Source organism: Camarhynchus parvulus, chromosome 23 (assembly GCF_901933205.1).
Source record: "Camarhynchus parvulus chromosome 23, STF_HiC, whole genome shotgun sequence".
NCBI classification, from domain to species: domain Eukaryota; kingdom Metazoa; phylum Chordata; class Aves; order Passeriformes; family Thraupidae; genus Camarhynchus; species Camarhynchus parvulus.
Window position 1 is genome coordinate 5,347,571 of NC_044593.1, and position 20,394 is coordinate 5,367,964.

The following is a 20,394-nucleotide window of genomic DNA, read 5'->3' on the forward strand; positions in this document are numbered from 1 at the left end:
CTCCCACCATAAATCCCATCCATCTCCAACTTCTCCCATTCCTCCAACAACCCCGTCTGTCTCTTCCAACTTCTTCCCCCCTCTTCAAAACAAAAGCTGATTTAATTTATTTATTTTTGCCCCCAACACCAACCCCCTTTCCCAGCGTGCCGGGGGCTCTTCTCTGCCGTTTCCCTTCAACTGTTCCTCGCCTCCATGGGAAACAGAGCCAGCAAAACCCTCCTGGAAACGCTGTTCCCAATTAAATCCAGCCCTTACGAAACCACTATCGCAGCCACTTGCTGCAGATATTTCTCCTAGAAGAGCCTGCAGCGTTTCCTTGATGAACCCCCAAGCATAACAGTTTCCACAGCGATTACAGAGCAGGCAGCCGAGCCAGAAATAACACAGAGAAATGGAAAACATCCCCTGCTCTGCCTCTCTCACACAGCCAGGGGGAGGAGAGGCTGCCCCAGCGCTGGCGACGGGGACAAACCCAGCCCTGAGCAGCACTGGATGGACGCTGAGCCAAAGCAGCACTCCTGGAGTAAATTCCGCTGTGGTGGATGGAGGAGTGAGCCATGGCCGTGGAAAATAGAAAATATTCAGGATATTTTATCCACCTGAGCCTCAGGTGCTCTGTGCTGCCTTGGGAAAGGTGATTCGAGCTCTGGGGCAGCAGCAGCAAGGGGAAGTGCCAGGTCTGGGGGCTCCCCTGAGCCAGCCCCGAAGGAATTTGCTGATTTGGGGTCTGTGCTGGGCAGAGCTGCAGGTGCCAGCCCCGTGGAGCTGTGGGTGCATTCCCAGGACATTCCTGGGTGCTCCCATTCCATCCCCACCACGCTGTGCCTCTGACTTCCCCCATTTATTGACCAGAACTCTGGTTTTGTTCCAGCAAACACCTCTCCAAGCTATTCCCTGCACCAAGAGCCCTCCCCAGGTCAAACTCTTTACTCTCAAGGAAAGAACAAACTCAGCACCTTTTTTTGTTTGTTTGTTTCAATAAAAACCTAAACTTTTTGCTCCCCAGAACCCTTCTCCACCTCTCTTGTCCCCGTGTCCTTCCAGAGCCCTCCTGAGCTTTGAAAGAGCCCAACACAATTATCTGTGTGACAGAGGACCACGTTTATCACCTGGATTGGAATCAGGGATTATTAAATCACACCACCCAAACCTCTGCTCCTTTTGCTCCCATTTGACAAAAATGGGCTCAAAATTAAAAATAAAAGCCCAGAAGAGGCAGGATTTTTGGTGAGGGGTTTTGTGCTTGACGCAAAAACAACTCCTTCCCAATCCTTGCCCAATGCACGATGCATTTTGCAGGTTTAGGATGCATTTTAGGATGCATTTTAGGATCCCATCCATCTTCTCTGACAGAGGAACATTCCCTGTGTCCTGTCCCTTGTCCCCAGTCCCTCTTCGGCTCTCCTGGAGCCACATCCACACCCAGAGGCCCCAGATCCTCCCAGCAGAGCCTCATTTCCAGCCCCAAGGAACAGGATTGGGGAATTCCTGCTGGTTTAATTCACAAATTCCCCTCTCTACACCTGTTTACCCCAAACATTGAATTTCAGGGCTGCTGTTTTGGCTGCCACCTCGCAGCTGGTGCTCAGTGCCCAGCTCTGGTCGATGCCAACAGGAGCTCGGAGCCTTTTCTGCCAGCTGGGGCCACACTCCAACCCCACAGAGCGGGGCCACGGCCCTGAATTCGATCCAGGATCCCAAAGCAGCTCCAACACCTCACCTGGCACTGCCCCTTCACATTCCTGAAAGCCCTGAAGCCTGAAAAATGCATCCTAAACCAGCAAAGTGCACCCTAAACCAGCAAAATGCACCCTAAACCAGCAAAATGCACACTAAAAGCTGCAAAATGCATCCCAAACCAGCAAAATGCATCCTAAAACAGCAAAATGCACCCTAAAAGCTGCAAAGTGCATCTAAAACCAGCAAAATGTATCCTAAAACCAGCAAAATGCCTCCTAAAAGCATCAAAATGCACCATAAAACAGCAAAATGCATCCTAAAACAGTGAAAAATGCATCCCAAAAGCTGCAAAACGCGTCCAAAACCAGCAAAATGTATCCGAAAAGCTGAGAAATGCAGCCTAAGATCAGCAAAATGAACACTAAACCAGTGAAATGCATCCCAAAACCTGCAAAATTCAACCTATGACCTGCAAATGCACCCTAAAATCAGCAAAATGCATCCTAAACCTGCAAAATGTATCCTAAAACCAGTAAAATGCCTCCTAAAAGCATCAAAATGCACCCTAAACCTGCAAAATGCATCCCAAAACCTTGAAAAATGTACCCTAAACCCGCCTAGTACATCCTAAGTCAGTAAAATGCATCCCAAAACTGGCAAAATTAATCCCAAATCAGGAAAGTGCATCCTAAACCAGCAAAATTAATTCCCAAACCTGCAAAATTAAACCCCTGACCTGCAAAATGCACCCTCAAAGCTGCAAAATGCATCCAAAACCAGCAAAATGCATCCTAAAAGCTGCAAAATGCAGCCTAAAATCAGAAAAATTAACAGTAAACCAGCAAAATTCATCCCAAAATCTGCAAAATTCAACCCATGGCCTGCAAAATGCATCCTGAATCAGCAAAGTGCACCCTAAAGCACCAAAATGCATCCTAAACCCAGCAAAATGCACCCCAAAACCTGCAAAATGCACCCTAAAATCAGCAAAATGAACACTAAACCAGTGAAATTCATCCAAAAACCTGCAAAATTCATCCATTACTTGCAAAATGCACCCTAAAAGCTGCAAAATTCATCCCAAAACCTGCAAAATGCATCCCAAAACCTGTCTAATGATAATAACGAACAATAAATGAATAAATTAAAATAATATCGAATAAATAATAATAGACAATAAATAAATCATAGCAAATAAATGAATGCAGAATAAATAATCGTGCATGATAAATAATAATGCATCATAAATAAAGAATTATAAAACCTGCAGGGTTTTTTGCTCCAGCACGGACCCAGCCCTGCCTTGGGGTGAGGAGAATCTCTCCACTTTGGCAGCGCTGCTCTCAGCCCTGCTGCTCCTGAACCAGCCCAGCCCCATCCACAGAAGCTTTGCACAGGCACTGAGCCCTTGGAAAGGAAAAAATTCCAAAATTTTGGAATTGGGCAGGATTGCCCCTGGAATGGCACCGAGCAGGGCAGGGAACTGCAGGGGCCTGAGGAGCCAGCTTGTGTTCAGGGAAAATCTTCAATGAACTTTAGGTCTCTTTTAGGATTTTCAGCCATTTTTGGGGTGGCTGCTGGGCCCTCTGAGATGCCCCAGCCCTGAGTGGTGAACAGAACGGGGAAACTTTAATTAATGAGGTTGAGCCCGGCTGGGAGAGCTGGGGGTGCTCCCCTGTAGAGGAGAAGGCTCCAGGCAGAGCTCAGAGCCCTTGCAGGGCCTGAAGGGGCTCCAGGAGAGCTGCAGAGGGACTGGGGACAAGGATGGAGGGACAGGAGCCAGGGAATGGCTGCCAGTGCCAGAGGGCAGGGCTGGATGGGATCTTGGCAATTGGGAATTGTTCCCTGGCAGGGTGGGCAGGGGCTGGGCTGGAATTGCCAGAGCAGCTGGGGCTGCCCCTGGAGCCCTGGCAGTGCCCAAGGCCAGGCTGGGCATTGGGGCTGGCAGCACCTGGCACAGTGGGAGCTGGCCCTGGGCTGCAATGAGCTGCCATTGAAGATCCCTTCCCACCCAAAGCACTCTGGCATTCCCATTCCTGAATCCAGGATGGAAACCAGCACCAAACCCCATTGCAGCAAATGGAGAAAGGAAAGGAAAGAATGATTTCCTGGCTGGTTCCAGGTGCCCCCAGTGCCATTTGCCACAGGGGGTTTGTAGCCTGGCAAGGCCTGGTTCGAGAGGTTTGGGCTGTGCCAGGGTGCCCAGAGCAGCTGTGGCTGCCCCTGGAGCCCTGGCAGTGCCCAAGACCGGGTTTGGGACAGTGGGAGGTGTCCCTGGGGCAGTGTGAGCTGTCCCTGCCCATTAGGATCTTCAAGTTCCCTTCCCAGCTAAACCAGTTTGGGATTCTGTGACAGGTCCCAGTTATTTGCTGTCCCTCCCTGTGCCCGAAGCACTTCCACCACCATTTACTGGGAATACCATTTAAAATAGCAGCCATTTATTTTTATTTAGTGTTTTTCACCCTGCTGGAAAAAAAAGAAAGAAAAACCACTCTGTGGTCTTTTGCAAACTGCTGTGGGGGGAGTGTGGCAACACTCCTGGGAGGGAGGGAGAATATTTTTAACCCCATTTTACAGAAGTGGGAACTGAGGCATGCACTTTTCCACTGGAGGAGATTGGCCCCAAACCCTTTTGAATCCTTGCAGGACGATTTCCAGCAGAGATCCTCAGTGCCAGAAGAAGCACACACTTATTCCAGGCTACAGTGGTCACTCTGTTGCGCCCCAGCCAATTTTCTCACGTAAACAGAGCACTGGAAGAGTGGTTTCTCTTCAGGTTTTGTTAATTTTAGCCTGAGAAAAGTCATGAAGGAAATACCTCAGCACCATGGGCAAGATGCTGGGAGGTAATTAAACACCCAGCTCCGCTTTCCCTCCAGCCCAGAGCAGCCTCACGTTTGCTGGAGGCATCTCCAGCTCTATTTTTGCCCCTGGTTCCAGGCTGACCTTGCCCTGCACCGTTTTTTTCCACAGACAAACACTCCCCCCTCTTCCAGGGCGAAGGCATCTTCCTCTCAAACACAGCCCAAACCTCCTCTGCCTCTCCAAAGTCGGCAGATTTTCAGTGGGTTCTCAAAAACACCCCAAAAAAATCTGTGTCCTGCCCCTCCATGCCCCTCCTCCCAGCTCACAGCAGCTGGGAGGCCAAGAGGCCTCAAATCTGAGTAATTTGTGCACAAAGAATTCAAGAATCACTGAACTCAGCGTGGCTGAAGGGTCCCAGGGGTGCTGATCAGATTTACAGCCCTGGGACAAAAGGGACAAATCCAATTTCCAGCCCAGCTCCCGATTTACAGGTGATGGGACCATTCCAGGGCTTTCCAAAAGCATCCATGGGAATCCATCCATTAGGAACATTTCCTATTTTAAATTTCTCCTCGACTCATTTCAGCCCCATTTTTTCCCATAGCTTTAATTCATAACACTATCACTTTAATTTATAAATTTACACAGTAAATATACAAATATTTATATATTATATATAAATTATTCAGTAAATACTTGTATATATATAATTATATATAATATATAATTATTATATATATAATATAATATAATGCAATGTAATATAATATAATGTAATATAATATATAATGTAATGTATAATATAATATAATATAATATAATATAATATAATATAATATAATATAATATAATATAATATAATATAATATAATATAATATAATATAATATAATATATATAATTTATTCAGTAAATATTTGTATATATAATATACAAATATATATTATATATAAATTTATTCAGCAAATACACAAATATTTATATATAATATTTATATATAATAATCTCCCATTGCTTGAGGCAGGAGGAACCAGGCACAAATCCAGACCTCAGGGGGTTCTTCCTGAACCCCTTGAAAGCTCCTAAAGCCCCTCAGAGTTTCCCAATTTCCACTGCAAATCCCTCACAGCCAAAGTGAAAACCACTCCATCACCTGCAGCAGGTGGATCCCATTCCAAATCCAGCAAAATGCATCCTAAACCAGCAAAATCCACCCTAAACCAGCAAAATGCATCCCAAATCCAGCAAAATCCACCCTAAACCAGCAAAATGCATCCCAAAACCTGCAAAATGCATCCTAAACTAGCAAAATCCACCCAAATCCAACAAAATGCACCCCAAAACCTGCAAAATGCATCCTAAAGCACCAAAAGCAGAGAATTGCTTTTATTTGCAGAAGTTAATTTACACCAAGGAAACTCGTGGCTGGCTCACCAGGCTCATTCCCAAAATCTGTCATTAATTTTATGGATGTGCTTCAGCAAAATGCAGCTTTTGCTGCCAGGTAAATAAATCCCACGGCTGAGGGTGAAGGAGGCCAGTCCTGCAAGTCCTGGGGCAGGAATATCTTCCTAATTCCCCTGGAAATGACAATGAACAGTCACAGAGCTGCTGTTAATGTGGCTCTGGGCCTTTTGGGTGAGGGAACCCTTCAGGAGAAAAGGTTCAGACCCTTCAGAACTGTCCCAGACTTGCAAGGCAAGATGTATTTATTGTACTCTGTTTGCCATCTGCATGGCAGTTGTCTCCTGTTCATGGGCAGTTTGCCTTATCTCTTCCACACCCACACCTCCCTCGGGAGGGGACACCTGCTGATAACAGCCATTGAATGTCCCTGCATGGCTGATAAGAACTACAGCATCCCATTGGGAGATGGGAGCCCAGAGGGAGGAGCCAAGCATTCTTACCCGGATAGAATCTGGAGATTCTGGAACACCAGCACGGCTCCTGCACTGGATTGCCCAGAGGAACAGCAGCTGCCTCTTCCCCTGGATCTCCAGAGGCAGAGACTGCACCTTTCTCCAGGATCCCTGCTCCAGCAGAACCACCCCTGGCACTGCAGGAGGGCTGAGCCACAATTCCAATGGGACTGCTGCCAGCACCCTGACCCACAGGGTGTCAGCTTGGGTTCTGACTCTGCCAGTGCTGGTTTAGTTCACTGCATTGTTTATTTTATCCTTTTATTTTCTTCCCTATTAAAGAACTGTTATTTCCTGCTCCCATATTTTTTGCCTGAGAGCCCCTTAATTTAAAATTTATAGCAATTCAGAGGGAGGGGGTTTGCATTTTCCATTTCAGGGGAGGCTCCTGCCTTCCTCAGCAGACACCTGGCTTTCCAAACCAACACAAGGACCCTTGCCTGGGCGAGGCAAAGTTGGGGTTCAGCCCTGGAAAAGTTGAGGTTCATTCCCTGGGTTCAGGGAATCACTGAAATCCCTCCAGCCCAAGCTTGCTGGGAAAAGGGCCAGGCTCAGTTTTATGGGATTCTTCTGGGGTTTCCCCGCTGAACTGCAGCACCAAGAGAGGGCTCAGCAAAGCCCTGAATGTGTGGGTGCATTGGGTTTGGGAGAGCCCCAAATGCCAGGTCTGGATTCAGCTGGATCCTGCTGTTTTCTGACAGAACTCTGCCTGAAGCCTGCAGGATCCCTGGAGAACCAGAGCAAAGGAACTGAAACCCCAAAGGCTGATAACACTTCAACAAGCAGATGACCCTCCAAAGTCCAGGAAAGAATGATGATGGATGGGCTGAAAGACAATTTAGGATCTGGAGACTGAGGAGCTGCTGAAGCTGAAAACCTCATTAGCACAAGGAAGGGTTTAATGAGATTTCCCCCAATGCTGAAGTTGCTCTGCTCTGATTTTGGCCCCAAAACACTCCTAAAAAGCCCCTGGGATGGTGTCCGCCTCCAAGGCAGAGAGCAGCAAGCAGCCCTTGCTTACAGCAAACCCATTTTGGGAAGGTAGGAAAACCTGATCTCATGTTTTCCCCTCACTTATCCCGGCTCAGAAGTTGCCAAGCACTTCCCAGAAGGAAGGAAAGCGTCCCCAAACTGCAATTTTTCCGTCCAACTGGAAACAAACAACAACAATTAAAAAAAAAAAATTGGTTACAAAAATACCACCGAGGTCTCGAATGGGTTGGTTCCTGTTCCTCTGCGGGAAGAGGCTGCTCAGGTTTCCTCTGTAAACACCCGGGGATGGCCCTGCCCGTCCCTCCCGGCTCTGCGGGGCTCATTCCTCACCTGCTGCACCTGCAGGCCCTGCTCACCTCCTCTGAAAACTCCAAAAAGTGAGAAATGCACAAAAACCAGCGCTGCAGGGGCTCCTGACAGCCTGGGCTCCCCAGGGAGGAGAGGCTGGGCTTGGCTCGGGGCTTTGCAGAGAAAATGAGGCAGCGTGGAGACCAAAGGTGATTTATGGCCACATCCACTCTCCCCAAATGTTTTCTGAGCGCCTGAACCCCCCCAGCCCCCTCGGCACGGGCACACAAAGCGCCCTTTGATGCTCGTTAGGAGCTTCACCTTCTGCAGGCTCGTAATTAGAGCCGGGTAGGATGAAAATCTCCTTTATCTGGGATTCCTGCCTCGATTGCAGGGAGCGGGATCGCAGCGGAGTGCCCTGGGAAAGCCCAGAATTTCTGGAATTCCAGCCAGGGCACAGCGGGAGCACAAAGAACCTCCGTCCTCTTGCAAGGTGGTCTCGGCTCAGCGAGGAACGGCCCCGGATTAACGAGCCGGAGGTGGGAAGGGAGAGCTCAGCAAATGGAACAGGCAGGCTGGAAAACAGAACAAACATCTCCCTGCATCCCGAGCAGCCCCGCAGATCCCAGCAGAGCCATAAAACCCCCTAACAAGCAGCCTTTCTAAAGGCACGGACAATGAACGGTGCTGAATGTATATTTGAAATAAATCGCTCTCCTTCCCGGAGGGTAACTTTCCCTTTTCCCTCCCGTTTGACCCTCCCCTTGCCAAGAAACCCAAGGCTTTGAGGCGCTCTAGAGGCTGCTGAGGCACTCTCGCTGCTCAACACGTGCGGCCAGGAGTTGTGACAGCGGAGCTGGAGGCAGCAGGAGCCCGGGCGAGCGGGGGGGCCGCAGGAAGGCGGAGGAAAATCAACTTTGCTGAGGCAGGAGCAGCTGGACGGGGCCCTGGGGCTGTGCCAGTGACGCGCAGGGAGTTCCCCGGAGCCCCTCATCGCCCAATGCCAGGATGGCCGCGGTGATTTCCCTCCAGGACACCGTGCCCTGCTCCCTCCGGCTTCCCGGGAAAGCTCCCAGGGCAGCGCTGCCCCGGCCCCGCAGCCCGGGGGAGGTTTCTCAACAGCGCTTCTGTTGTTGGCTTCAGCAGAAATGTTATTTTCGGGAGCGCCGCTGCCGGGACTCACCCGCGGCTCCCCGGAGTGGTTCCCCACATCCGATCACGCTGCCCCGAACACTGAGCCATTCTCCTGAGCCGTGTTTTCCAAGAGAGAACTCCAAACATTTGGGATTTCGCTGCCCTCCCAGCCCAGCCTGGTTGGGAACAGCCCGGCCAGCAGAACCCGGGCGGTGCTGGGTCTGCTCTGCCCGCCTGTCCCGCACCTGGGCAGAGCAGAGGGCACAGAAACCTTCTGTCCCTTCTCCTGAAACTGGGCAGAGCAGAGGGCACAGAAACCTTCTGCCCTCCTCTTCTGAAACTGGGCAGGGGGCACAGAAACCTTCTGTCCCCCTCTCCTGAAAATGGGCAGGACAGCGGGCACAGAAACCTTCTGCCCTCCTCTCCTGAAACCGGGCAGCCCCTGGGCAGAGCAGGGGGCACATTTTCCCACAAGAATCCACCGGAAAAGTCCCCGAAGCACCGGGATTGTGAGCAAAACACGATTCCCCACAAGCACAACCACCTTCCTGGAGGGTCACTGACGCCAAATAACCCGGGGGAGGTGGGAGTCGGGACAGAGGGACCGGCAGGACGGCCAGACAGACAAACCTTCTGTCCCCCCTGTCCCGCACCCGGGGCAGCCCCTGGGCAGCTCAGGGGCACAGAAACCTTCTGAGGGTGCCTTGTTCCCCAGCTCAAAGCGCGGGGAAGGAGCTGCACAACGCAGCTGGGATGGAGGAGGGCCAGCACAGGGAAGGGAGAAGTGCCCGTGGTGGATGAGGATGAAAATGGTCACTCCCGGGGAGTGAATCCCCTTCCTTCGGGCTGCAGGAACTCCCCCAGGCTCCTCAGAGGATTTCTGGGGGGTTGCACAGCACTTGTGCCCCAGAGGACACAGCCCCAGCCCTGCTGCAGCAGTTTGCTGCCAGCACACTCATTAATTAATCACTCAGTAACTCCTGCAAGTTTTTTTTTCTCTGATGCACAGTTCACACAGGCCCTCTACAGATTTGGGGATTTCCTTCCTTAGCAAGGACGGCAGAGAAACCTTCCTCAGCCCCAGGGCAAAGCCTGGGGGCAGAATTCCTGAGAATCAGCTCAGAACAGCCCAGCTCAACCCCCCTGTCCCGTCCCAGGCTCTCCGCACCCTCCCGGAAGGGATGAAAGAAATTTCCTATTTCCAGCAGCCTGCAGCTAAGGAGGGCACGGCAGAAGGGGGTGAGGAGGACAATGTGACATTTTGGAGCCTTTTGACACCCGAGAGCCGAGTGAGAATCGCAGCATCCCACCGACCCCACCTGCTCTGGCTGAGGAAACGCTCTCTGCTGCCACCGGCAACATTTTCCCACAAGAATCCGCCGGAAAAGTCCCCGAAGCACCGGGATTGTGAGCAAAACACGAATCCCCACAAGCACAACCACCTTCCTGGAGGGTCACTGACGCCAAATAACCCGGGGGAGGTGGGAGCCGGGACAGAGGGACCGGCAGGACGGCCGGACAGCCAAGGTGAAACCTGGCTCCGTGCCCTGACAGAACAATCCATCAGCGCCGGGGAAACTCAAAGCCTGCGAGCTGCAGGTGATGCCCGGGCAGCGGAGCAGGGCTTGGATTGTATTGCTCACACCATAAATCACCGTGTCAGCTGCCCCAGCCGCTTCCCCGAGCCAGCCTGGAGCTGGCTGGAGGTGCCAGACCCTCTCAGCACGGCCGGGCAGCTCAGGAACGAGCATGGGGAGAAGCAAAACCACGCGCACACAACGCCTTTTTCCGGAATAACAATGCCCGCATTTGCATAGAGCAGCTCAGCCCGGGAGGCACCGATCGCACCTCTGGGCGCATCAAAGGCGTTATTAATTTCCATCGAGGAGAATTAAGGAGCTTAACTCGTTAGCACTCATTTACTCAGCCTTAATGCATTTTTAAAGCTGCCTCATTTTTCTGCTGATGAGCAGGTGCTGATCAAGGAGCGCTTAAAAGGGATAAAAACTCCCCGCGGGTCAAGCCCGGGGACAGCAGGTCCAGCCCCTGCCTTGGGGACATCCAAGCTCCTGCTTGGCAGGAGCTCCGCAGGGGTTTCGCTGGCACGGCTCCTGTCGCATCACGTGTGGCCCCAGAACAACCCCTCGGCTCCCCGCTCGCTTTCCTGTGCGAGTGATAAGGAGGAAATCCGTCCCAGACAGGCAGACAGCTCAGCCCAGCCCCAGCGCCCGGCTCCTCATTAGGAGGAAAATTAAGAGCCCGAGCTTGTGGCGCTGCCAGCGCAGCTCCCGGAGGTGCTCAAGGAGCCACAACCCCCTCGGGGTGTCCAACAACGCTGCGCCCGGGAGGGAAAAAAAATAATTAAAACCAGCGACAGCCAGCTCCGGGTTGCCCAGTGCGGTAAGCTCAGCGGCGGTGCCCTTGTGCCAGCCCCAGCCCCGCGGTGCCCGGGCGGCGCTGGGCACGGCTGGCACGGGATGGAGCAGCGGCAGAGCCGCGCTGCGGGCGCGCACCCGCCCCGCACCGAGCCGGGCCCGGGGGACGCGCTCGGCGTTACCTGCACTCGCCCCCCGCGCCGCGGCCGCGGCTCTCCCATGGCTCTGCCGGCGCCAGGCTGGACCCCGCGGCTCCAGGGGGATCTTCTGCCGCGCTGCAATAGAAAAGGTTGGTTTAAAGCTCCTTATTTGGGCAGTGATGTCAAGGGAAGTCGCTCGGGCAGCGCCTCCCCCTTTTTCCATTCACTCCACATTGTTTCCTGTTGTCAAGCGGCGGCTGGGGCTCCGCGCGGCCGCGGGATCCTCCGGACACGGGATCCTCTGGATACAGGGATCCTTTAGACACGGGATCCTCCGGACATGGGATCCTCTAGACACAGGGATCCTCTGACCATGGGATCCTTTAGACACGGGATCCTCCGGACACGGGATCCTCTGGATACAGGGATCCTCTGACCATGGGATCCTCCGGACATGGGATCCTCCAGACACGGGATCCTCTAGACACAGGGATCGTCAGCATACAGGGAATCCTCTGACCATGGGATCCTTTAGACACAGGGATCCTCTGGATACAGAGATCCTCTGGCCATGGGATCCTCTGACCATGGGATCCTGTGGACACAGGGATCCTCTGGACACAGAGATCCTCTGGCCATGGGATCCTCTGGACACGGTATCCTCTGACCATGGGATCCTGTGGACACAGGGATCCTCCAGCCACGAGATCCTCTGGATACAGGGATCCTCCAGACATGGGATCCCCTGGACACAGAGATCTTCTGGACACGGGATCCCCTGGACACAGAGGTCCCCTGGGCACGGGATCCTCTGGATACAGAGATCCTCTGACTACGGGATCCTTTACAAACAGGGATCTTCTGGCCACGGGATCCTCTGGACACAGAGATCCTCCAGTCCTGGGGATATTCCAGCTCCGGCGATCCTGTAGCCCCAGGGATCCTCCAGTCCTGGGGGTGCTCCAGCAGCGGGATCCTCCGGCCAGGGGCGCCCTGCAGCTCTGGGGACCCCCGAGCCCCGGGAATTCTCCATCCGCGGGGATGCTCCGGCCGCTGCCCCGCCCGGGGCCGAGCTGGGCGGGCCGGACACGGCTCCGAGCTGCCCCCCGCTCTCCACAGCCCTCCCCATCGCCCGAGCCGTGATTCCCGCCCCTCCTTGCCAGAAGGGGCCGGGGCGAGCCGGGGGTCCCGGCGGCCGAGGCAGCGCTGTGGGCCCGGCTCTGAGCGCGGTTCGCCCGCCGCCTCCCTGCCCCCCTCCCTTCCTTCTCCATCCCTCCCGCCGCCTTCCTCCCCCACATCCTCCTCCTCCTCGTCCCTCTCCATCTGCCCCGGCTCCCGGCGCTCCCGCACCGGCTCTGCCCGCGGCGGCCGCTCCCGGCACCGCATGGCGAGGGAGCCCCTCTGGTCCCCTCATCCGCTCCCCTCCGCTCCTCTCCGCTCCCCTCCGCTCCCCTCCGCTCCTCTCCGCTCCCCTCCGCTCCCCTCCCGGCAGCCGGGGTCCTTCCCTCGGGATGCGGCGTTGGGAACGGGGCAGCCCCGCCCGGGGGCACCAGGAACCGCTCCCGGAGCATCCCCGCGGCTGCGGGAGGGACAGTGGGGACAGCGGGGACAGCCCGGACACTGGGGACAGCCCGGACTCTGGGGACAGCCGGGGACAGCCCGGATGCTGGGGACAAGCCGGGCACTGGGGACAGCGGGGACACTGGGGACAGCCCGGACACTGGGGACAGGCAGGGACAGCCGGGGACAGCCCGGACGCTGGGGACAAGCCGGGCACTGGGGACAGCCAGGGGCAGTGGGGGCACTGAGGACAGTGAGGACACTGGAGACACCAGGGACAGCCGGGGAGAGGGAGGACAGCGGGGACACTGGGGACAGCTGGGACAACCCGGTCCTGCCAGGGTTTCCACTGCAGGGAGCTCCGGGTTCCTCACCCCCCATGCACGGAGCTGCCCATGACGCCCCATGCCTGACGCCCCTACACACATCCCAGGCTTTAATTTGAATTTTTTTTTTTTTTTTTTTTTTTTGTTGTTGTTGTTGTTGGTTGGTTTGGATTATTTCTGTGTTTGGAGTTTGGGGGGTTTTTGATATTTATCATTCTATGCTCAGATTGTTATCACTTTTTTCCTTGGATTTTTGGTGTCTGGAGTGGGAGAGAGCTGCAGAGGGACTGGGGACAAGGATGGAGGGACAGGAGCCAGGGAATGGCTCCCAGTGCCCGAGGGCAGGGCTGGATGGGATCTTGGCAATTGGGAATTGTTCCCTGGCAGGGTGGGCAGGGGCTGGGCTGGAATTGCCAGAGCAGCTGTGGCTGCCCCTGGAGCCCTGGCAGTGCCCAAGGCCAGGCTGGGCATTGGGGCTGGCAGCACCTGGCACAGTGGGAGCTGGCCCTGGGCTGCAATGAGCTGCCATTGAAGATCCCTTCCCACCCAAAGCACTCTGGCATTCCCATTCCTGAATCAAGGATGGAAACCAGCACCAAAGCCCATTGCAGCAAATGGAGAAAGGAAAGGAAAGAATGATTTCCTGGCTGGTTCCAGGTGCCCCCAGTGCCATTTGCCACAGGGGGTTTGTAGCCTGGCAAGGCCTGGTTCGAGAGGTTTGGGCTGTGCCAGGGTGCCCAGAGCAGCTGTGGCTGCCCCTGGAGCCCTGGCAGTGCCCAAGGCCAGGCTGGAGCACCTGGCACAGTGGAAGGTGTCCCTGCCATGGCAGGGGTGGCACTGGGTGGGATTTCAGGTCCTTCCCACCCAAACCATTCCCGGATTCTGTGATCACTCCCATACAAAGGGAAGCCAAAGCCCTTGGGACAAAAAGGGAATACAAAGGGATTCCCTGGCAATTCCCACCCAGGATCCCAACTCTGGGCAGCCCAAGCTGAGCTCTGAGGACAGAGCCAGACACCCCTGGGTGCTCCAGGCAGCTGGGAAGAGGCAGCCTGGGGTTTTTTTTAGGAGAAAGCAGAAGCACAGCCCTGCAGCCAGGCCGTGTTTACATTTAAATGACATCTGCTTACTCAGCACAACGCTCCTGTTCCTCTGCCTGTGGTCACTGAAATCCTGCTGGACCTGGGGAAAACGAGAGCTCTGGGCAGCATTGCTGCCCTTCAGGAGGTGTTTGATATCTGCCTGCTGCTCTCTGGGCTGTACCTGCTCAAATATTCCCTGGTGAAAGCAGCTGCGCCCCAGAGCTGCCACATCCCAGCTCCCCTGCACTGCCACACCAAAAATGTTTGAAAAGAGAAAATAAAAACAAACATCACCCCCAGCTCGGTGGCTCGGTTCCCATCTGACTGCAGCTCAATAAAGTCAGGGTTAAGGGCTAAAAAAGCTGGGGTGAAGTCTCTGATGGGAAGAATGACAGCAAAGGAGGAACTCACAGAAGCACTCATGTGCTTTTTGGGGTGGGCACCCCAGAGCTGTTCCTTTGCTCCTCAATGCTGCTTTGCAGGAGAATGAATAAATCTACCAAAACACCAGCCTGGCTCATCTCCAACCATCCCCAGAGCCAACACCCCCCAAAGTGCCCCCCCAAACTGCTCTGGGTGCTAAACACAAGGAAATGTCCCATAGCACATTTCCTACAAGCATTTCCTACAACTTATTTCCTCACCAGCCCCGTTTCACACCCAATTTCAGCTGCTCTCCTTCTGGCCAGAAGGGAGAATCAGAGCCAGGGATAAAGAGGTTTTATTTGTTTCATTTTGCTCCCCTGCTGCTCCTCCCTGTCCCTGGTTGGTTGGTTTGGATTATTTCTGTGTTTGGAGTTTGGGAAGTTTTCGATAATTATCATTTTATACTTGGATTGTTATCGCCTTTTTCCTTGGATTTTTGGTGTCTGGAGTGGGAGAGAGCTGGAGAGGGGCTGGGGACAAGGATGGAGGGACAGGAGCCAGGGAATGGCTGCCAGTGCCAGAGGGCAGGGCTGGATGGGATCTTGGCAATTGGGAATTGTTCCCTGGCAGGGTGGGCAGGGGCTGGGCTGGAATTGCCAGAGCAGCTGTGGCTGCCCCTGGAGCCCTGGCAGTGCCCAAGGCCAGGCTGGGCATTGGGACAGTGGGAGGTGTCCCTGGGGTGGCACTGGATGGACTTTAAGGTCCTTCCACCCCAAATATCCCATGATTCTGTGACTCCTGTGAATTCCTGGGACTGTGTTTATCCAGGAGAGGCAGCTGATGGGAGCAGAGGTGCTGCAGCCTCTCCCTGGGTTCCCTTCCACATTTTCACAAGAGCTCCTCCCAGCCCCTTCTCAGCTCATCTCCATCTGCCAAGAATTAAATAAAAAAAGGAAGGAAGAGCGTGGATGTGTCAGGAGGAGCTGATCTGTGCCTGGCCTGCTGAAATCCCAGCGTGGGGAGCTGCTGAGGGCCCTGGGGGCTCTTACACAACCCCTGAGGTGTCACCGCCCTGGAGACACAGAGTGAAGGAGAGATGTCTTTGGTGGCTGCTCCTGCTTCTGATTTGGGCTCCTTGTGGTTCTCTCCATGCTCTGGAGCTGTATTTCATTGATTCCATGTCCACACAAATATCTGAGTCCAGTTTGATGAAGAATCTGGGTTTCCTCTCTTCCCAGTCCCTTCTACTCCGAGGCCTCCTGCTCAGTCCAGGGTTTGTGACCTCCTAGTGACAAACCTTGGGCTGCTCCTGGCCAGTCCTGGAGTCATTAAAGTTGGAAAACATCTCCAAAATGATCAAATTCCAGCACCAACCCAGCACTTCCAGGCCCACCACTAACCCCTGTCCCCAAGTGCCACATCCACACCTTTCCTGAGCACTTCCAGGTGACTCCACGCTTCAGGAAATCAATTTTCCCCTGATATCCAGCTTAAGCTCTCCTGCTGCAGCCTGGGGCTGCTTGCTCCCGTCTCAGCAGAGCTGGGAGTGCAGAGCTCCAGCTGGGACCTGATCCCAGCGCTGGGGCTGAGCAGCTCCCATGGGAACCTGCCTGAAGGAGGAAACAGCCCCAGTTCGGTGTTTATGGGGGAGATGTGAGAGGCTGATAGTCCTGAATGCTCGGGGGGGACCCAGAGTCTGGCTGCAGCCCTGGGGTTCCTTAAGGACCTTGAGCACCTGTACTTGGTGACACCACGGTGACTCAGGATCCAGCCTGGCCTTGGGCACTGCCAGGGCTCCAGGGGCAGCCACAGCTGCTCTGGGCACCCTGGCACAGCCCAAACCTCTCGAACCAGGCCTTGCCAGGCTACAAACCCCCTGTGGCAAATGGCACTGGGGGCACCTGGAACCAGCCAGGAAATCATTCTTTCCTTTCCTTTCTCCATTTGCTGCAATGGGCTTTGGTGCTGGTTTCCATCCTTGATTCAGGAATGGGAATGCCAGAGTGCTTTGGGTGGGAAGGGATCTTCAATGGCAGCTCATTGCAGCCCAGGGACAGCTCCCACTGTGCCAGGTGCTCCAGCCCCAATGCCCAGCCTGGCCTTGGGCACTGCCAGGGCTCCAGGGGCAGCCACAGCTGCTCTGGCAATTCCAGCCCAGCCCCTGCCCACCCTGCCAGGGAACAATTCCCAATTGCCAAGATCCCATCCAGCCCTGCCCTCTGGCACTGGCAGCCATTGCCTGGCTCCTGTCCCTCCATCCTTGTCCCCAGTCCCTCTGCAGCTCTCCTGGAGCCCCTTCAGGCCCTGCAAGGGCTCTGAGCTCTGCCTGGAGCCTTCTCCTCTCCAGGGGAGCACCCCCAGCTCTCCCAGCCCTCCCAATCCCACAGGATTTGTGCATCCCCAGACATTTCCCCAGCTGGGAAGACTCTGACCCAGGAAGGTGCAGTGACTCCTTGAGGGCTGCACAGGAAATCCGTGGGAGAACTGAGGGGAAACTTCCCAGTTCCCACACTGCATTCCCAGCTCTCCTTCCCACCAGGCTGCTCCAAGAGCAGCTCTGCAGCCCTGTGGATGGAAAAGCTGCAAGTCCTGGCAGCATTTTCAGGCTCTGTAAATGGATTTTAGAAGGAGAGGAATGGGCTGGGAGCAGCTGGAAGCGTGCAGGGCGCTCCAAGGAACTGCTGTGCAGCACAAAGGGTGGAAAAATGAGTAAAAATTTTTTTTAAAACTCACCAGGAGAGGTGGGGAGAGTTTGACAGAGGGCCTTTCAGGCGCTGGGTAATTTCTGCCCAGCCTGGGCCAGGCTGAGGTGAGGGATGGGGAGGAAAAGGCTCTGAGCTCGGGTGAGGAGGGAGATGTGGTTGTTTAACCCCCCTGCCCCTCAGGACAGTCCCTTTCCTGGCTAAACAGTTTCTAACAAAGGATTTCCACAAAAGTCAGCGTGGCCTGAGCTTCACCCCGTGTTTTCCTGCCCCTGCAGCAGGAGCAGGAGTCTCCAGAGATCCTGGGCCTTCATTTTCCAATTTAAGCAAAACCACAATTTTCTGCCCAAGAGAAGCCACCAGCACCAGGCAAACACCTTTGTGTGGATTGCCCTGAAAGGCCATTTGTGCTGTTGAAGGGAAAATTACCTGAAAAACACCTTTCAGGGTGTCGAGGCACAGAGATCAGCCCCAGGGCCTTGAGGGTGTCATGGGCAGGGTGAAGTGCCCAGGGGAAAAATAAATCTTAAAAAACTACAGCGTTTTTTAACCCAAAATCTTCAATGTTCTCGTGTCTGGCTCTGTGTGAGAATTCCATCCCAGCCCCTCCCTGTGCTGAAGTGAAGCACTTTAACAGAGCATTTGCACTTTGCTATGAATTTTGTTACTTTTTGTTTTTTCCTTTCTACGAGGATTTGGAGTGACAGGACCCACAGGGAATGGATTTAAGGTGAAGGAGGGCAGGGCTGGATGGGATCTTGGCAATTGGGAATTGTTCCCTGGCAGGGTGGGCAGGGGCTGGGCTGGAATTGCCAGAGCAGCTGTGGCTGCCCCTGGAGCCCTGGCAGTGCCCAAGGCCAGGCTGGGCATTGGGGCTGGCAGCACCTGGCACAGTGGGAGCTGTCCCTGGGCTGCAATGAGCTGCCATTGAAGATCCCTTCCCACCCAAAGCACTCTGGCATTCCCATTCCTGAATCAAGGATGGAAACCAGCACCAAAGCCCATTGCAGCAAATGGAGAAAGGAAAGGAAAGAATGATTTCCTGGCTGGTTCCAGGTGCCCCCAGTGCCATTTGCCACAGGGGGTTTGTAGCCTGGCAAGGCCTGGTTCGAGAGGTTTGGGCTGTGCCAGGGTGCCCAGAGCAGCTGTGGCTGCCCCTGGAGCCCTGGCAGTGCCCAAGGCCAGGCTGGAGCTCCTGGCACAGTGGGAGCTGTCCCTGCCATGGCACTGGATGAGATTTAAGTTCCTTCCCACCCAAACCATTCCATGAAGATTTTTGTCACTTTAAAGCCCCACAGCCCAAGCCTGAGCACTGCCACTCCTGACCGAAGGGGGACAGGGAATGTTCTTCCCATGTCACCCTCCCCTTGGGAAATCTGGAGCAGCAGAAACCTGTGAATTCACCACATTTCAGATGAATTTAACCTTTTCCAGCCCGAGCTGTTGATCTCTGAGTGGGAAATGGGAACCTTCAGGAGTTCCAGGCTCACCCACAGCCCCTGAGCTCCCCCTGCTCCTGTGAATCCCTCCTGGCCCCTTTCCTGAGCTGGGCTCATTTGGAATAGTCCTGGCCCAGAGGCCCAAGCACCTTTTCAGCCATCCATCAGCAATTAGGCAAACAAAGTGTAATTAATACCCCTAATTAATGGTAGTGCTCTTTGGCTGCCCAGGACCCTCCATCCCTCAGACAGTGCAGGATTTCTGCATCCCACTTCCCACATCTGCAAAATTCCTTAACTCCAAAGCTCCCTGTGCTCAATAAACATCTCAGAACCATGAGGGAGAGTCTTCAATGATCCCAAAAAATCCCTGCAAAGTTGGGTTCATATTCCAAGGCTCCCATGGAAGCCACATGGCCTGGGAAGTGGCAGGCACGAGGAATCATTATGCTAATTTTAGCCAGAGCATCTGCTCGATGTTAAATCTGAAACTCCGTCTCTGAGAAATCATTTCATTAATTTTTTTTTTTTTTTTTTTTTTTTTACCCCTTCAGAATTGACATTTGTCAAACAATATGTTGGGAGCTGAGGCTGCGGCCAAGTCGGAGTAATCCCAGGGGGTGAGAGCTCGGGGATGGAACTGGGAGAACTGGGGATTGGAGAGCCAGGCTGGCTGTGCCCCCTGCCTCGGGCTGTCCCTGCCAGGTCCTGCCAGGGGACAGGGCCACCCAGGTCCTGACAGGGGACAGGGCCATCCAGGTCCTGACAGCGCCACCCAGGTCCTGACAGGGGACAGGCCACAGGTCCTGAGGGGGACAGGGCCACAGGTTCTGCCAGGGTCACCCAGCTCCTGCCAGGGTCATCCGGCTCCTGCCAGGGGACAGAGTCACCCAGGTCCTGGCAGGGTCATCTGGGTTCTGCCCAGGATCACCCAGCACCTGTCCAGGGTCACCCAGGTCCTGCCTGGTTCACTTGGCTCCTGCCAGGGTCACCCAGGTCCTGCCAGGGTCTCCCAGGTCCTGCAAGGTCCCCCAGGTCCCTGCCTGCCTCCCGGGCTGCCCAGCACAGCCCAGGCTCAGCTGGATATACGGGAGTTCACCTGTGGGTGAAGGGCCCCAGGTGATGTTTTTCACTGCTGCAGTCAGCGCTTACGGGGCTTGGAGCAGCCTCTTATCCCATTCTTAGTGACTTTATAAAGCTGAGCAGCTTCCCAGCCCTAATCCAGCTTGGGAAATCCCAGGGAGCAGGAGAGAGCACCAGCAGGGCTCTCAGCTTAGGCTGCCTGTGCCAGCCCTGTTTGCACCAGGGAAGGGACACAGACACCTTCCAGTACATGCCAGCCTTTCCTTTCCTTTCCTTTCCTTTCCTTTCCTTTCCTTTCCTTTCCTTTCCTTTCCTTTCCTTTCCTTTCCTTTCCTTTCCTTTCCTTTCCTTTCCTTTCCTTTCCTTTCCTTTCCTTTCCTTTCCTTTCCTTTCCTTTCCTTTCCTTTCCTTTCCTTTCCTTTCCTTTCCTTCCCTTCCCTTCCTTCCCTTCCCTTCCCTTCCCTTCCCTTCCTTCCCTTCCTTCCCTTCCTTCCCTTCCT

General features: G+C 54.3%; 1 protein-coding gene across 2 annotated transcripts in view; it reads right to left on the bottom strand.

Moving 5' to 3' along the window:
- The window catches only part of HIVEP3 (HIVEP zinc finger 3), a 304,641-nt gene that overhangs the window by 128,483 nt on the left and 155,764 nt on the right, over positions 1-20,394 (bottom strand). The window contains exon 4 of one of the 2 annotated variants that reach the window (XM_030964573.1): positions 11,379-11,471. The exons of the other annotated variant lie outside the window; for it this stretch is intronic. The gene's annotated coding sequence lies outside the window, so the exon portion shown is untranslated. The remainder of the gene's footprint in view (positions 1-11,378; positions 11,472-20,394) is intronic. 2 annotated transcript variants of the gene reach the window in all.